At 45.9% G+C, this 17744-nt stretch overlaps 1 protein-coding gene across 2 annotated transcripts in view; it reads left to right on the top strand.

Annotated features, from left to right (window-relative positions):
* ZWILCH (zwilch kinetochore protein) overlaps positions 1-8201 on the top strand; it is a 67825-nt gene extending 59624 nt beyond the window's left edge. For both annotated transcript variants that reach the window (XR_003527806.1, XR_003527805.1), the window contains exons 24-25: positions 6853-7004; positions 8065-8201. The gene's annotated coding sequence lies outside the window, so the exon portion shown is untranslated. The remainder of the gene's footprint in view (positions 1-6852; positions 7005-8064) is intronic.
* Positions 8202-17744: the final 9543 nt, after the last annotated feature.

Raw genomic sequence — 17744 nt, 5'->3', positions numbered from 1 at the left:
GGGACACACTTGTACTCCTGTGACAGGAGGGGAGGACCCATGTCAGGGATGGGATTCTGCTCTGGAAAACAGTGTCTGGCAGCAAAGGAATGATCTCTGCCCAAAAAGATCCTGTCCTCAAACCTCCCACTTAGGAAGGGCACCAAGTGGGCTGAACCTGGTGGGATTTCAGCTTATCCCATCCACAGAGATCCAAGCATTCCATGGGAACACACAGGGGGTGTCTGATGCTGCAGATGCTGAGCCAGCCTGTGTGTGAACAACAAAACACCCTCCCTGGAGCTGTCAGGAATTCCCAGTTGCAAAGAGGAGCTGCAGGAAGTCTTGGCACACCAGACCTGCTGTCTTTGATCCAGCCTGAGCTCTAGGGAGGACCAGACCTGTGTGTTATTTATCTTATACCTTTGCCTTCACCTGCAGAGCTTGAAACTCGTTTGGAAAATGTTGCTGTTGTTGCACAAAGTGAGCATGGGCTGCAAAGGAGCTTTTTTTGGAAAGCCTGGACCACGAATCTCAGCATCACTTCATTGTGCTTTTACAGCTCCACACAGATTTCATCCCTAGAGGAAGAGCAGAGTGTATGCCATGGATAACTGCAACAATTAGAGTAGAAAACCCATTTAATTGAACACTGATACAACTGAGATGTGTAAAGTAGCTGTAGCTATAATTGTGTTTATAGGAAACCAACTATTTGTTAACAGGCACTAGAAACTCTTGGAGATCACTGTGGGCACCTTGGTTCTGGGCTGTCTGGAGAGAGGTGACTTAAAGTTCTGTGCTCTCACCAGGTGAAAACTTTAAAGTTCTTCAAGGTATCTGGTAACTGAAACATTTGAAACCAAGCAGTTTCTGTGCAAAAGTAGGGTTGGGTTTTCCAAAATGGCAGTGCTGGGCTCAGAGGGGCTGCTCCAAAGTGTGGGAGAAGCAGGAGAAAGGAAAGGTTGCACAACTGGCTGTTAAATTTTTCCGCTTCGTCTCCTTTGAAGGGATATTTTAGATTTTTGTAAGTGCATTTGTGCTTTACAGAAAGTCCAGGCAGAGAAGGAGGAACTCTCTAAGCCAGGACTTGTTCTGATGTTCTGTTCCCACACAGTTAAACCCTCTCTGAAGCAGCAGCTCCCACTGGGAGAGGGAGCAGAGGGAGGAAGATGATGGGGAGAACGTCCTGTCCTGCTTTGTGTCTGGAGACCAAAGAAGTGCAGCATGACCTTAATTATATGAACTGGGGAGCTTCTACATCTTTTTCAAATTACAGCTATCAGATCCTTGGTGAATTCATGTCTTTTTAGATTTGGGGAACTTACGGAGAGGTGCTGAGTGTCCTCCCACACGCTGGGTCTGCAGGGGCTCAGCCATATTCCAAAGCCATTATAGTCTTGGAATACATTTAAACCCTTTCAAAATAACACTCTGAACTTCTTGTTTTCTTCCTCTTCCAAAAGCAGAGCCATCAATGCTTACTGAAAACAGAGTTGTAGCCAAATAAATCCAGTCCTACACCATGAGCAGGCCCTGCTTTTGAGAGATGATGTTGCTACAAATGGCAGCAGACTTTTCAAAATTAAAAACCTCTGGTCATTTTCTTTTTATTTATGCTCCTCTGTTAACAAGTGCCTCGTCTGATTGCTTTTAAATGTTGTGTTTCTGGAATGAAAATAGAATATTGGCTTATTATTTCAGCTTAGGAGAAGGCTGAGAGGTGAGGTTTTTTTAAAAAGACTGGATTGTTTTAAGATCATTAGAAAGCCAAATGTTTAAATACTGACTGTTTTAGAGAGCTTGAATCTTTTGCTGCAACTTCTTAAAAACTCCTTAACTGATTGAATATCTTTCTGTCAAAATCTTGGCTAACTTGGTGCACAAGACCCTGGTGGAAATATCTTGAATTTCGAGATTTCTCTGACTTGTGATGTTGCCTTTTATCCAGACAGACTTTTCTGATCAAGAAAAAGAAAGCTGTGAACAATTTCCTTGCCATGAAGCTGTGCAGGGTTTGGAATTGGATATATTTTGGTTAATGTGGCTGATAGGGAGATTATGAGGAAGGGGAACTGATGTCAGGCATTGGTGTAAAATGGTCTGAAAAGTGTCTCAGGTCTGAGTATTTCTCTGAATTTTGGGAAAATGTAAATCTCCACCTGGAGTTCATGGCTGGCACTTTGTTTAAATGCAGCAGGTCCTGTCCATGCTTTACATGTGAACAGTTGGGATGTTGGACCTTCATCTGGCACCCAAACTTTTGCTTGCTCTGAACTCTTCTGTGGCTCTGGACTTGTCTAAAAGGAGTTTTCAACCATCCCAAAGACCAGCTCTATCAGTTTTTTCCACTCACTTGTTTTTCTAACTGTCCTAAGGAGTAAAATCAGATTCTCCATCAAGTGAAATCTGGTTATTAGTCTGTACCACGTTCTGCTTTTGCATGACTGCAAATAGTTTTGAGGTGGAGTTTTTACTGAGATGGGATCTGCATGACCAGCTGTAAATAAAACACAGAGATTTGCATTCCTATTCTGCTTCCAGATCTTCAACTTGTCCTGAAAATTAAGGAGTGTTTGGGGTTTTTACCTGAAAAGCCTGAGCTACAAACATCCATCAGGTGGGATAAAGCTGGTAATTTTTTCTGTGTGCTGAAAAGAGTTAGAAACGTTTGAAAAAAACCTTGTTTGAAGCTTTTAATTGCTATTTAAAATGTCTGTCACTAATTTCCTCATAATTAATGTCTAAATTTGTCAGCTCAGATGGTGTAGCTGCAGCTTCTTGGGTCAGAAATCCTTTCTGTTTTCTCTCCAGCTGGTTTCCTGCAAAGGGCTGAATTATTCTAGCTTTTATGGGTCATTGTTAAACATGGCAGGAAGGGTCATTGTTAAAAATGTTTTCAGAACTTTGATAACCAGTTTATCAACTGATTCACATGTTTAATCAGTTAATAGGTTTTCCTTTTCAGTGCATGGGAATTTCTTTGTTTATCTTAACTGAGTTACTGTTTCTACAGTGGAAAGAACTGTAGTTGACTGATAATCTTTTCAAATATGTGGAGTTTGCTCTTGTGATGGAAGTTACATGAACAGATCCTGCACTTTTACTCCTAAATCTGTATCCACAGGGAAAAAACAATCAGAATAAGGGAATGGAACCTGAAAACGGTCTGATATCCCAGGGATACAGAGTGTGGAGCCATAGTAATTAGGCAGTTTATGGGTTTTAAAGGTGTTTGGGTGTTGAAAAAAGATGAACAGATGCTTTTGAGGAGGGCCAAACATCTGTGGTTCCTCCAATGCCTTGTCAAGGACTTTTTCCCGACGTACTTTATCACTGAAAGTGCCAAAATGTCAAATGTTTGGCACGAAACACTTCCAGGAACTGCAGCCCTCTGCCTCTCTGGGACCTGTCCTGGGGCTGCACCACCTTCCTGCTGGAAAAGCTGCTCCTGATCTCTGCTCTGAGCCTGCCAAGACACAGTCTGTGACATTGCCCTTCTTCTCTCTGTCTCAAACGAGAAGTTTGGGTCTGTCATCACTATAATTTCCCTTCAAGTAAGGGAATTATTGCTGTCTGCTCTCAGATAACCTGGTGTTAAATCCCCATCTCCCCACCAGACCCCAGGGCCATGCTCAGATGGAGCCCCTCTAGCTGAGAACACACTTTGGCTCCTGTTCAGCTCGAGGAGGGTTTTTTTCTACCATCCCCATTGTGAGGAGGCTCAGGCTGCTCCCCTGTTTATAAACAAACGTGAGGCCAAGCAGAACTGTAAACTTTATTTTGCTTTTTTAAAAAAAAAACAACAAATTGAACGATGTTTGCTTTCCATGTAAAGAGCGACTTGGCATGAAATAACACACAGCAATAATGTTGCAAAATTGGAGTTTACATAACATTTCTCTGCCTTGAAATTGCAGATAGTTACAGACCCTGCAAGCCTCTGTTGGGTTTGTAGAACTGGATTCATGGAGTCAGCAGCTTCTGGGAATTGGCATCGTGTGTGCACATGTGAGGAGGGGTTAGCAGCTTGTTTTATGTGTCTGGTTTCTTTTTAGATACATTTATTCCTGTTGCTGCACGAAGGAAATGTGTTTAGATGAACACAAGTCCAAGTAAAACCCAAGTTTGGCTGGAAACCCTGTCGTGGGGTTTTATTGGGATGCTCTGGGCTGAGGAAGGCACAGCCACACGTTGTGCCTCCCATCTCAACTCTAAATTCCTCCTATGAGTTGCACAGAGGTGCAGTTCTTAGGTTAATTATCAGAAGGAAGCTTTTCCACTGGGGGTGGTAAAACACTGGCACAGGTTGCCCAGAGAAGCTGTGGCTGCCCCTGGATCCCTGGAAGTGTCCAAGGCCAGGTTGGATGAGGATTATTGGATGGGGTCTGGTGGAAGGTGTCCCTGCCCATGGCAGGGGGGTGGGACTGGGTGGCCTTTTAAAGGTCCCTTCCAACCCAAACTATTCCATGAGTGTGTGAAATGGAGTGTGCTCTGTCCTGTTGGGAGAGCACTGGGAATGCTGATGGAGAGCCATGGCTGGAAAACACACTGGGCCTGGATGTGTTCCATGGGAAGGTCTGTGTGGAGCCTGCCATTCCAGAGGTGTTACCCAGGGAGGGGCTGCACTGCCACCCCAAGGGACCCACTTTGCCAGCTGATGGGAGAGAGAATCATCAGGGAGGAGGCTGCAGGGATTTAATTCCTGTGACCATCAAAAAGCAGGAGGTGGTGGGAGGGAAGCGATGGCACCCTGTGGATGTGAGTGAGAAGAAAGCAGAAGGTTGGGTTAAGCCACTTGCAGAACTCATGTTGATTCAGCCTCTGTTTCATGTGGAGCATCAATTCAGTGTTTTATTTGACAAATCAGAACTTCCTGAGACTTGAGCAGGTGAAAGCCTTTGAGAAGCCTTGCTCCATATTTGCCTGTGGCTTATTAACTGTGGATCTTGAAAACCAGTGATACCAATCCTGCTTGTGGTGTTTGAGCCTTTACCTGCTAAAAAATATTTTTTTAAAAAAGATGCTTATTTTAAAAATACTACCATGAAATGCAGTGAAGAGAAATGAAGTGTTCCATTTGAAACATCTTTCTTTTTTAATTTCTTGTCAGTTTTCTCTTCTTTTCTACTACAAAACTCCTCTTTGTTGGAGAGCCAGAAGCAAGGACGATCAACTAATGTGTTGCTGAAGCTTTGTGAAATTTAAACCCAATTCATTAGGCACAGTGTAGGTGTAGATTGTGGGCAGTCATTAGGATTTCAACAGCAAATAATGCAGCCCGTGAAACATCAGACTTATTTCCTTCTCATGTAAAACCCAGTAATGCATTTTGCCCTGGCTAAACGTGCTCTTGAGCTTTAACGTCAGAGCGAATCAGGATCCGACGCTCACCAGATTAAATCTAAACGTTGCAGTATTTCCTTTCTAATTCTAGCTCTTCCCTCTGTGATAATATTATTTGTCTCCTCGGTTGTGTGCAAGGGTGAGTGAGGAGCTGTGATTTTTGCGGGGATGGGAACACCCCTGAGAGCAGAGCCCGGGAGGGGGGAGAGCAGAGAGAGCAGAGCCCCGGCGATGAGGCCAAAGCACCATCAGATCCGTGTCCACGAGGGCAGCGCGGCCCAGAACACTTTTATTGGTGTGAATTCCTGGGACAAACGTTAAGATCCTGGCTGGTTGCCGGGCTGGGCGAGCCGGGGGGATGTTCGGGCCCATGCCCCGTCCCGGCGCAGTCGAGCGGGCGCTGAGGGGCCCCGACAGCGCGGCCAGCGAGGCCACCTGGGCTGGGAGAGACAGCAGGGCCCTGAGCCCCAATTAACAGCCCCAACCCTCTCCAGCCAGCCATCACTAACACCCCGCACCGCTCCTGACATCTCCCCCTGCTCCTGACATCTCCCCCTGCTCTGACATCTCCCCCTGCTCCGCACTCCAATTAATACCGATGGCGCTGCTGAAAAGGCAGAGAGCGCTTTGCTTGGGTAATCAGCTTAAATACCCGGCCGTTTCCTGCCCTCACCGCTCCAAACTTCCCATCTGGGAGGCGTAAAGGCTGGGTTTATTTTAAAATCTTTTTTTTTTATCTCCAATTTCCTCCGGTGTTTCTGATGTGCCTCGTGCAGGGCTCCGTTTCAAAGCCTGCAGACTGGATGCAGAGAGGAACTTTTAGGTTCAGCGTTGATTGCCTTTGTTGGAAGGGGTGATGAGGGGTTTCACGTGGAAAAGGTACATCTTCTCTGACAGTCACAAACTGGTGATAATGAGGAAGAAATCCACAGTTTCATTTAGTTTTGTACTTCTTAAACACTCTTGCCTAAAGAAGCATCTTGCCTCTTCTGCTGCAGCAACGGAACAAGGATTTTTTTTGAAGTTAAAAAGTGGTAACAGTTCATTGTGTACATTTTTATGAATCTATTCATCTGAGGACACGCCAAGGTCCGTGTCAGTTGTTAGATATGCCAATATTACAAGACCAGCCATAGGCAGAAGTTGTTACAGAAGCATCTGAATTCAGTGTAATCCCTATTTCAGCTTCCTCCAGGGTTGAATTCGCTGTCATTACTCAAGGAAATCCCATAGAGTGGATGTTTTTTGTGGCATCAGGATCTTTACTCAGGTGAAAGACTCAAGTGTGTTTAATTTTAGGAGGGTGAGTAAGCTGTGGAAGCATTCCTGTGCTTCCAATTGTGCCTGCACACCATTTTATTCCTGGGTTCACCAGGAATTTTTTGTCCATCATACATAAACTGATGGAGAAATTCTGTTTTCCAGCAGGAGAGCTTGTGATCAGAGAAGTATCCTGCTTTTGAGAGGGTTTTTTAATTTAAATGACCAGTATTTCTCTAACTTAACATTCTCTCTTTTTCTTAACAGACAGTGGCAGTTGGCCTTGAGGATGAATTCCAGCCACAATCCCATCCCATGGCTGATCCAGGATGCTTGGGAAGCAGGCACATGGTGGCCTCCATGGATGGCAACCAGCAGCAAACCCACAGCTGGACCTGCAGGGATCCAGCACAACAACAGTGAGTGTATCACCCTGTACCACCCTCTTCCCAGCTGGAGCACCCTCTCAGGAATTCCCTCCCTCCCACTTCAGGGATGTGCCCAAAGCTGTCCCATGTTTTTACCCCGGGGGCTGTGAAGTGACACTGCACAGGAGGCAGGAAATTGTTCTTGGACACTGTGCAGATTTCTGGAGGCAGGGACTTGCCACGGGTTAGGAGAGGTTCATCCTCTCCTTAAAGCCCAAGTTAGACCCGTGTGGCTATTCTGGGATTTGCATGGAATGTTAGAAAGTGTGTTCAGGACCTCACTGAGCTCTCCTGGGAAGTGCTCAGAAGCCTCTCTGATGTCAAGGAGAAGTGATCTGGAATAAAATCAAGCTTTTTATGCCACCTTTTGAACAGCCCAGTCTTGGTTTCAAAGAGAGGGGCTGGGTGGTGTTGGTGTCAGTCCCAGGAGTTGACTGGAAATGGGATTGGGTTCCACATCCAGAGTGTTCCTGGATGTTTTGTATTCACAGTGTCTGGACCCAGCTCAGCTCCTACCAGGACACTAAAATAAATTGACAGAAGTGCAAGACTGCTGCATAAGAACTTCTAAAGCCAAGCTTAGTAGCAGTTAGGCTCTCCTAAGCAGGAACATGTTACCAGCAGTAGTTGAAGGGTGATTTTCTCTGGGGGGAAGGTATCATGTTCTTCACCTCATGGCAGCAGAGCCACTATTCCCTTCCCTCCATCCCAACCAGGAATGGTTAGGATATGCCTTTCCTGGATTTAATGGGAAAGACATACTCTGTTTCCAGGTGCTTGAGAGTTGAACAATTACCTTTTTTTAATCTTTTATTGATGTCAGTTTACACATTTATTACCCTTTTTTTTGCTTAATATTATCCCTCTGTGCTGTTATTTCTCCAGTGCCAGTTTTCTAACATAATTTAATGATGAATCATGAACGTTAACTTTATATATATGTGTGTAATGCTTTATATATATACATATATATTTATATAAAAATCTGGGTGGTGGCAGGGAGAGACTCATTCCGTCTGCTCCATCTTTTGTTTGGATCTCGTTGCCATAGAAATCCGAAGATCAGTTTTGACAGAGTAAAATACTACAAATTACACTGTCAGATGACCTCATCACCCAGGGCTGGCACGCTGGATTGCAACATTGCTGGAAGGAAAAGCAGGAGCACTACAGGAACCTCTGCTCCATGGAAAACTGTTATTTTTGGCTCCTTCGGGAAGGCGTGCACAGAACACCAGCGGCTCCCTGGTGAGTGACTGGTCCCTGAGACCAGCACAACTTTCATCTTCAGTTCTTGGTTGGGGTGGGTGATGTCATGTTTGGCCCCACATTTCCCTGGCACCTCGCTGAGAAGGACCTTCACGTTTGCCTGTTGAACACTGAGGCAACTGAGTTCTTACAGAACAGAATCAGTATTTTTCTTCCTGTTTTGGTGCCATCTCTTACCTGTGTGTCTTTGTATTGATACAGCTGACATTGGTTTACTGATTATTTTTTTTTTACCTTCCTGATCAAATAAGAAGTATTGACCTGTGCCCAGTGGTCTCAAAACTGGTTAATGGTAGAAACAAATTCCATTTAATTCATTAACAGTCTGGGGGTGGATTCTCACTTGCAGTGGGAGGTCTCTGCTGCCTGGAGATCACTGGGACATCTCAGGTTGCTCTGGTTTCTTTTCCATGCTGTTCCCATGCCAAGATGGGCTTTGCTTGGAGAAGTTTTGCAGTTTGACTCACGGAAATGTCTTGTGCAACTTTATTGCCGCGTTAGGAAAAGCCATGTTTAGTACTGGGCTTTATTTAGGAAACCATTTCTGTGTTGGTGTTGTTTGTACACAGGGAGATGACTGTGACTGTGATTTGGTCATTCTGTTTTCCTCCTAGTCAGGAATATTGCTCTTACTGTATCTAATCTGGAGCTGTAAATTGCAGAGAGGTACAAATCCAAAACAAACATTCTGAAGAATTTGAGTGGAGCAGAGCCCCAATTTCCATTTCAGTGCTCTCTCTGTTGTCCAATTTGTTAAACTCGAGTGGTCCCATGTGTGAGTCGTGTGAGTGCCAGAAGTGCTCTCCAGCCATCTGCTTTTTTGGTGAGTCTTTGATTATTTCTCTGTCCAGTTTTCTATCCAAAATTAGAACTGGCAACTCAATTGGTTGATTAATATTGTATTTTTTATAATTTAACATTTCCAGCTTATGGCTAGGAAATGGCAGCAAGGTCATAAAAAGCACAAGGAATAATAATAGTTTCCTCCTGGAATCCAACTGTACCGTGGTGGAACCTTTTCACCACGTTGTTTCAGCCCTTCAAGAGCAGCAAGAGAATTTAATAGGAAAAGTTTTATTGTTTGTGGGTAACACTAAAATGGAAGGAAGAGACAAAACTGGATTAACTTGATGAGCTGTCCTGGAAATGTGAAGAACTGCCAGGAACTGATAGAGGCACTGGCAGTAGAGCTGAGCTTAGAGCCAGCACTACATTTAAACCTGAACTAGGAGATCAGAAGGAACCACTTGGTGTTTTAGAGGCTGTGGTTTATTTGGGCTGAATTGTAGGGTTTTACATATTAGTGGTGAGGGGGAAGTTGGCTCTGGGGGAGGAAGGCCAGGGGACTCCTCCTGTCTTTGTACGGCTTCGAGTTCTCAGTTCACAAGTGGCATCAGGTGACAGAAATGAAAATATTTTAGACACATAAAGCAGAAATTCTCCTGGGAATGCTGTGAGACAAGCAGAGGGTGGATGAGAACCCTGGATCACTGCCCTTGTATTTACTGCATTGACCTCCTCGGTGCACGACACGGATCGGTTGGATCTGAGCGTGCTGGGTGTGTCCAGAGAATCCAGAGGATGTGTCTCCTGGTGCAGACTGGGCCAGGGAGATTCCATGACAAAGAGTAACTGATTATTTGTTTGGTTTTGGTTTGGTTTGGCTTTTTATCCCTTTTAAATAAATTGCACCGGAATCTTGGACTAATCAGCGGCATCTTGTGAGCACACAGCAGGTTTGCAGGATGATGGTTGGGATCTCATGTGCCACATGCAGAGGTTTGGTGTTTCCAGCAGCCCCTCAAGCTGCAGTGGTGATGGGGTGAGGAAAGGAAGGGCTCTCTGGGGCAGGTTCACCTTGGGAAATGTGCCATCTTCAGATGTTACTGGTGGGGAGGATGGCTGGGCCCCCAGCACGACCTTCAGTCCAGATATTCATCCTCGGCATCTTTCTCACTGTGCAAACAAAGGGAAAATGCTTCTCACAGCTCACAAAGGTCTCTGGAAACTTAACTCCCTTTGCACTTCCAGAATTGCCCTCTGACTGTGGAGGAGACCCTGGTTTTGTGGCAGAATTATGCAGAAAATCAGGAGTTCAGCAAACCCTGGTGGTTTCTGAGCTGCTGGTGAGGGTGGGAGGCTCTGCCTCGGTGTGTCTGCCTGGGCTGCACCTCTGGATGGCCAGAGGGCTCAGAGCTGTCAGGATGACACAGAAAAGGCAAATAGCATCCAAACAGACAAATGCTCACACATTGATAATATTTTTTATTTTGAATTATAACGAAGGGGAGAATAATTGAGCAAGTGTGCTGTGGTGGGAGCCAACCAGGCTGGGCTTTGCTCCTATCTGAACTAGGCTGTTGAAAAAGGTTCTAAATCCATCCTGGAAGCTCCACTCTGCCCGGTTTAAGTTAGTGGGGGACAGGATTGGGCCCTCTATTACTTTTTTATGTGGTGTTATAAATTACTTTCCCATATTTCCCAAGCCATTATTGAAACTTTTCAAAGCACGCCGTGAAATCATCGTGTGCGTTGCTGAAACTACTTGTCCATATGTACAACAGGGTAATACAATATATGTGTTTGCCCTTTTTGTTTGGCTTTTGCAAAAAAAAAAAAATAAAAAATGGAAGGCTAAAAATCTTTCCTCCCCTTCCCACTTTGATTTTCTTTCCAGGTAAAATGATGGCAGATGTCCTCAGCTCAGTTCCACAGAACATATTGCTTACTGGAATAACCAATTTAGCTCTCTTTTACTGTAAACTTGGGTTTGTTTTTTATGCATCTGTGATTTCCTTTAAAACATTTATAAACAGGTTGGAAACGCCATTTCATGACTCTATTAATAATCAGAGCTCTTTATATGGGATTTTAGGAACCTTTCTGTCTAGTAGGAACAACTGTATGGTAAATAAACGTCTCCAAACTCTTCCTGCTGCCCAAATATTCACTGCATTGTTTTGTTATTCCTTGGAGCATTCTGCCTTCAGTCAAAATGTTATAGTCAGGGATTTAACTGCTAATTGTCATTTCCAGGAAGATTTTCTTATTTTCATTCCTTTAGGGTACAAAAAGAAGTTGGTTTTGCAACAGTATTTATGTTCCATAAAAAAATATCAAATGTACTGGGCAGTTGTGAGAGTTGGGGTTTTGATGCCACAGCCAGGCTGGTTTGCCTGCTCTGCCTGATCCAGCAGAGCCAAGGCAGGGAGTCACTGTCCTGAACTTGATGAGACCTCCAGAGGTCCTTTTATACCTGAATTATTCCATGGTTCTGGAAGGTTCCTCTCCTTCACCCCCACTGTGTCCCCTGTGCTGCTCTGGCACTTGGACTCCTGGAAATGAGGATTTGTGGAGGTTCAGTGTGCTCAGTGAAGGGCTGGGAAAAGGTAAAACTGGGCTGTGTGATGGGAAGTGCTGTTGGAAGAGAGGAGAGAGGGGGCTGGGGGATGGACCTTTGGGCAGCCTGGAGCTGCTGGGGCAGCTCAGCTCTGCTCCTGTGCTTGCCTGGGATGGGCTTGGCTGTGCCAAACTGCTCCTATTCCCACGCAGGATGTGTGGAGACAGTCCTTTCCCAGGTCCTGGCTCCTCCTCCATGGCATTATTCAGTTGGAACCTGTTGCGAACACACCCACTGACAGCCTTGTTACCACGACAGAAAATGTGACCCTCACACATTTGGCTTGACCTGTCTGTCCCAGGTGCCTTCCATGGTTTCCATGGGGAAGTGGGATGGAAGTGAGAGGTCTTGACTGCTCCTTTCCATCCTCAGGGTGCAGCACAGCCCCTGCTTCCCATCACCCCTGGGTCTCACCTGAGCCCAGGAGCTGATTATTCCCTCCTGGTTGGATTCCCACCAGTGTGATGAGTTGGATCAGTGCCCTGCAGGGGCAGACAAGGCTGGAGCAGCTCTGGGAAGGGAAGGATGAGACCATGGCTGAGGGACAAACCAGTCTCTGGGGTTTGGCTGCCCCTCAGGTGTGTCGCTGTCACTGCTTGTTGAGACTCTGGTGTAGATCCCTTTTTACTCCTTCGGTGGTGCCACCAAAGAAATGATCTCCAAATAATGAAGCAGTTGAGCAGCAATGAAGATGCTTTTAGTGCTTTCTTCCCTCTAAATGTAAAATTCAGGCACTCACCGCTCAGTTATGTCATCAGTGATAAACTGCTCATGAACTGTCCTGGCTTTTTTTTTGCTTTCACCTGTTAAAATAAATGCCATTTATTAAAAAAAACCAGTCACAATAACACCAAACCCATATTGTTTGAGGGCATAAATCCCCCACTTCAATTGCAGGGGCCTGTCAGTGAATTTCTGACACCAAGTTATGTTATTTAATGAGCGCTATTAGGTAGTTCTGTCGCTTAATAGGATTGAGGGTTGGAAATGCCATGTAATATCACTTCACTGGGGAAAAAATCAACAAACAGCCCTCACTAAAAGCCTCGGGTCCCCTTTGAAGTTGGCAAGACCTGCTGTCACCTCAGAGGAACCTGCAGGGCTGTTTTCACGGGGCTGGAGCTCCGTCGGGGGGGAGGCAACAGTTATTCCTGGCAATTTGCAGCAGGGGCACTCAAAAAAAAAAAATGTCCCACCATCTGACTGGGAAGGAAGGAACAGAGCAGTTGTGGCCAAAGGCTCTTTGCAGGCTCGAGTCCATAATCATGTCTAGCTCGAGGAAATGGGAATATGGACTGTGCTCATGGGAAAAGCACTGATAGCCGTGATTGTCACGGGTGGTCACTGGCACTTGGGTGTCACCTAAAACCCCTGGGTGGGCTCTGGGTTACCTGATGGACCATGGAATTAGGGAGAGCTGGTTTTATCCTGACAAAAATCCTTGTTGATTGCCTGTGCCTTCAGAGTCCCTCTGGACGAGCTCAGGCTGTGTCTTCATGGGAAGAAGCGTCAGTGTGTTGGGGGAGAAGGTGACAGCAGCCAGGAGAAAGCAGGATGAAGACTGGGAGCAGAAGTTCTGTCAAATATTAGTTTGCAGGTTCACACTAGGGCAGCTTCAACCCACCAGAGCTTTATCTCCTGGTGTTTTCCCCCGTGAAGAAAAAGGCTTTTTCTCCGTGGAGAAGATTCCCCACCTCGCTGGGAGAACAAACCCCAGCTGCAAGTGCTGCTGAAGGTACAGAGGGATGAAATCTCCTCCACTTAGGGGCCTGTAGGAACACTCTGGACTGGCCATGGTTGGTGGCACTGTTCTGTTGGCACCCAGAAAGTCAAATTCTCACTTTGATGCTGCCCAGAGTGCAGCAAATGCCCCCCTGCAGCAGCTGAGCAGCTTGAGTGGGTTAAAAGCAGGAAAGTTAGATTCCTTGGAGAATTCAATGGGAAAAAGTGTTTTGCCTTTCCCATTAGTTTCACTTTTAAGTCCCTGTGAAGGTTCTGGGATGAAACACCTGTTGGTACCATCATGAGGAGTTCAGAGCTTGCCTTGGCTGGACTTCGTGTGTTTACAGGCTGGGGACTGGGCACTGGGGAAGAGATGAGTCTGTGTTCCCTAAATTTGGAATTTTCCAAGGATACAGAGCTGTGTTAGACACGTAGGATGCAACCCATACCTGCTGGCACCTGTGTGCAGTGGCAAATAGACTCCTGAATCCTTTGGAATAAGGGGGAGCTCCGTTATATCCAAACCACTTGTACTGCTTTGCTCCTGCTAAATCTACCAAATTAGGGGGTGGGATGAAAAATGCTGGATAAATGGTGAAATATGTGCAATAAAAGAGCAATTAAAGGCATTAAAACTTTATAAAGCATGGCTGTGGAGGGCGGGTGGTCACATGTGAGCCCGTTGGAAGGGCCGTGTTCCCAAGGACAAGGTACATTCCAGGAGTGAAATACAACTTCCCTGCCTGCCCTGACACAAGTCTCTCTCACTTCAGAGCAGTCAGGATTTCATCACAAATCCCACTGAGCCCATTTCAGGCTCCATAGGCTCCACAGAGTGGAAATGAAAAAGTCCTGTACAATGCATTCAGTGTTTCCAAAGGGAGCTGGGAGCTGGGAAGTGGATGTTCTTTGGTCCTAAGCTGTACTTTGGGGGTTAAGATACACTCAGCTTTTTCCTGTAACAAATCAGATTTGTCATGACTTGAAAAAGTGCTGATAGAGACCCGGGGAGAAGTTAAATCCTTTACAAAACTTCATGAAATAATACCAGTGGTGATGCTTAAGAAGTGAATTGGACTGCAACATCCTTATTTCTTCCCTTTTTTCAACTGTTTTCCGAAGCCTGTGGCAAGTTTTGGCAATAAAACTGGATCTAGGGATTGAGGGCTTTCCAAAGAGTGGACTCTTTGCATTTAATTTGAGATGCTTCAGTTTTGCAGGTCTTCAGGTGTGTTTTTTATTCAAGTTTCTATGTGGCTGTTAATTAGGAGGTCTCCAATTCACAGTGTTTCCAAGTGGGAATTTGTGACTTGAAGAAAAAGTGGCTTATGCAAAAAAAATGATTTTATCACAAGTATTAAGTGTGTGCTCTGTTGCAGCTGAAGACACCCAAGCTGCATAAAAATTGTCCTGTGGGTCAAAATGAAGTGGAGAGAGGGAAAGTGAAGTCCCAGGGTTTGGATCCTCCATATGAAGAAGGTTTGTAAGTGCAGGTCTTTTTTTGGACCTTGACAGTGGGCTCTAAACAGAAATGCCCAGCAAAGCCCTGCTGGGATAGGTCAGTTTTGGAATAATCCAAACATGACTTGGGCCAAATTTTTCTCTTCAGAAAGCTGCCCAGGTCCCTGGTTTAAAACAAACCCTGCTTTTAGGGATTTTCTGTGGAAAGAAGTGCAATGTCTAATCTCAGGATGAAATTGTGACACAAACAGCTCCACTATAGGGATATCCAGATTAAACACCCACTTATTCCCTTGGATTAATTTATTTTTGCATCTGTGGACCCCTGAAATCTTGAGGGGGAACAGTTTCCCACTGGGAGATGTTTGTACAGAGGATAAGGTGCAGAAATGAGCGAAAGGTGATGTTTGTGTTGCCTCAGGGGCTGCACCGACAGAGTTAACACTCACCACATCACCCAGAGCCAGCACAGACCTTCTGCTCCCTTAGCCAGTGGCCAGTAATATTATGACACTTATTTTGGTCCTTTCATGTGAGAAAGCACTTAGTTTGTCTGGTAAATCAAAAACACAACCACGTGAGACCCTCTCCCTGCCGTGAGCACCTCGATAAAACCACGCTCGGCGCGATTCCGGTTGTGAAATATGTGTTGATGAGGAGCTGGGATTTCAGGGTCCTTTGGGAAACATCATCCCTGGCCATCAGAGACTCTGAGCAGGGTGTCAGAGCCTGCACAGCCTGAGGGGATCTCCCCTCCTGCGTGGGAAGGGCACGAGGGGGAGCCGTCCCTCAGCAAGTGGCAGCGTGGAACTGCGCTGGGGGCTGAGCTCTGCCCAGGCTTCCTTCCCTGCCTCATCCTGAAAAACCATTCCTGGGGTTTAAATGGGGTTTTTAAAGTGTGGCATGAGCTGATGTAGCAAAGCAGACTAAGGGGAATCTGGGAGAAGGGAATATAGGCATATTCTCATTCTTATGTGAATAAGCAGAAGCTGCAGAAGCAAGCATTCCTGAACACCAGTGATTTTCTCTTGAATCCCCAATTTTCCCCTGTTAAAGCATTTCTGTCTTGGAATCTTCTGTTTCTTAGAAATAGATATTGCTTTGGAAAAGGAGTAAAATGCCCAGAGTGTAAAATATCCTTCTCCTCCCTCTCTCTCACTGGTACCTCCATGAAAACTCCATGATTGCACCAGGGAGAACATCCAACCTGGACAGAGCCTGGCTGGGCTTCAGCACGTGCTGGGCACAGGGGAAACATGCTCTGCTCAGGTAGATGCATCCAAAAAGCCACTTTGAAGCTGCCTGGGAGCTATTTCTCAGAATCTGTGGAACTGGGATAGTTCCCAGCAATGGAGCAGATGTACTTTGTGGTGGGGGTGTCGAGGTGTTCCCAAAAGCCAGTGGGGGAGCTGCTGTGTGGTCACTTCATCCTGAAATAAGTGTCAGCTGTTGGCACTCCAGAAATCCCATCCCACTCTCTTCAGCTTCCAGATGTTTGTTCCTGCTGCTTCCCTCGCTCCAGCATTAGGGCAATGACCTGGATCAGAAAACTGATCCAGCTAAAACCAGCCAGACTATGAATAAATAAATAAATAAATCAGTCACCAACCTGGATTTAGGCCAGGGCTGAAGTGCCTCTGCAGCTTGCAGCTCATAGCAGTCAGGAGAGAACTGTTAAGATTTGCCCATAAGGATCCAGGAGGGAGCTGTGCTGAGGAACAAGTCCTGGGATGGCCAAAAGCCCCCTTCTTCCCCCAAGAGCATGTGCTCCCTGCCCTGCTCCCCGTGCCAGGGTGGGAGTGCAGCTCTTCCCCGGCAGAGCTGCAGGGCATTAGCATTTCTTTCCATGGGCACAGGCTGGGAGAGACAGGTTTCTTCCCATTCCCCTGGATCTGCATGAGAACAGCCTTCAGGAAGAGCAGGAGACACCACAGACTTCATATGCAGGAGCCTCGGTGTGGGAACCCCGAGCGGCTGCTCCGGAGGTTTTGGATGAATTCCCAGCTTTCGGGTGTTTCGGTTCCTGGGATGTCCCTGTGCAGAGGTGGAGGTGATTTATGGTTTGTGTGTTGGGAAACAGCACTCGTGTAAGAGGTATTTCCTAGATAACCAGGAAATTTGGAGCCTTCTGGGATTTCTGGGTGGAAGGACTTTAGATATTTATTTGTTTTTTCTTATGAGTAACAAGGCAAGGCTCCTAATCCTTGTATCCTGAGTAGGAAATATTTACATTTAGGAAGTACTTACATTTTGGAAGACTTTTATTTCCTATATTCTGTATAAAAGAAACACAACAATGAATTTGAACCTCCATCCCCTCCCAGACATCCCTGACCATTGATACACCCCTGACCATTGATACATCCCTATTAATGGACTGGGTTTGATTTTAAGGGATAAATGACTCATCTTTTCAGTTGTGCTGTAAGAGTGAGGTTCTGGCTACTCAAAATCCAGCCCTGCTTCCAGCTGCTGCTGTGTGGGATGGATGGGTGGTAGTGAGAGACCCCAAGCAGAGGAGAGCTTTCCCTAATCCCAGAGCCATCAGGCTGAGCCTCCTGGGTCCCTTCCAGCCTTCCTGCGTGAGATTTCCTCTGGAGTTTCAATGGGATTAGATATTCATCTTCTCTTCCTGTTCCAAACTGTTGTTTAGTGTTGATGTGTCCTCTCCACCCATTGCCAAGTTCCAGCACAGTGGTGGTGGAGCCAGTCCTGTGTCTATACTGGGATTTTTAAACCTTGGGAGAGGTTTAACCCTTTGTCTCCATTGAAATCAGTGGGATGTTTGCACCTTAATCTCTAAATGGCTTTGAGAATTCCAGTGCTGCTGGAAAGGCCAAGCTCAGGAGCAGCTCTGGACCCACTTCCATCCTGTTTCC

The sequence above is a fragment of the Corapipo altera genome, unplaced genomic scaffold (genome assembly GCF_003945725.1).
Source record: "Corapipo altera isolate COAL_440 unplaced genomic scaffold, ASM394572v1 50, whole genome shotgun sequence".
Taxonomy (NCBI): Eukaryota; Metazoa; Chordata; class Aves; order Passeriformes; family Pipridae; genus Corapipo; species Corapipo altera.
This window is presented reverse-complemented; position numbering and strand designations above follow the sequence as displayed.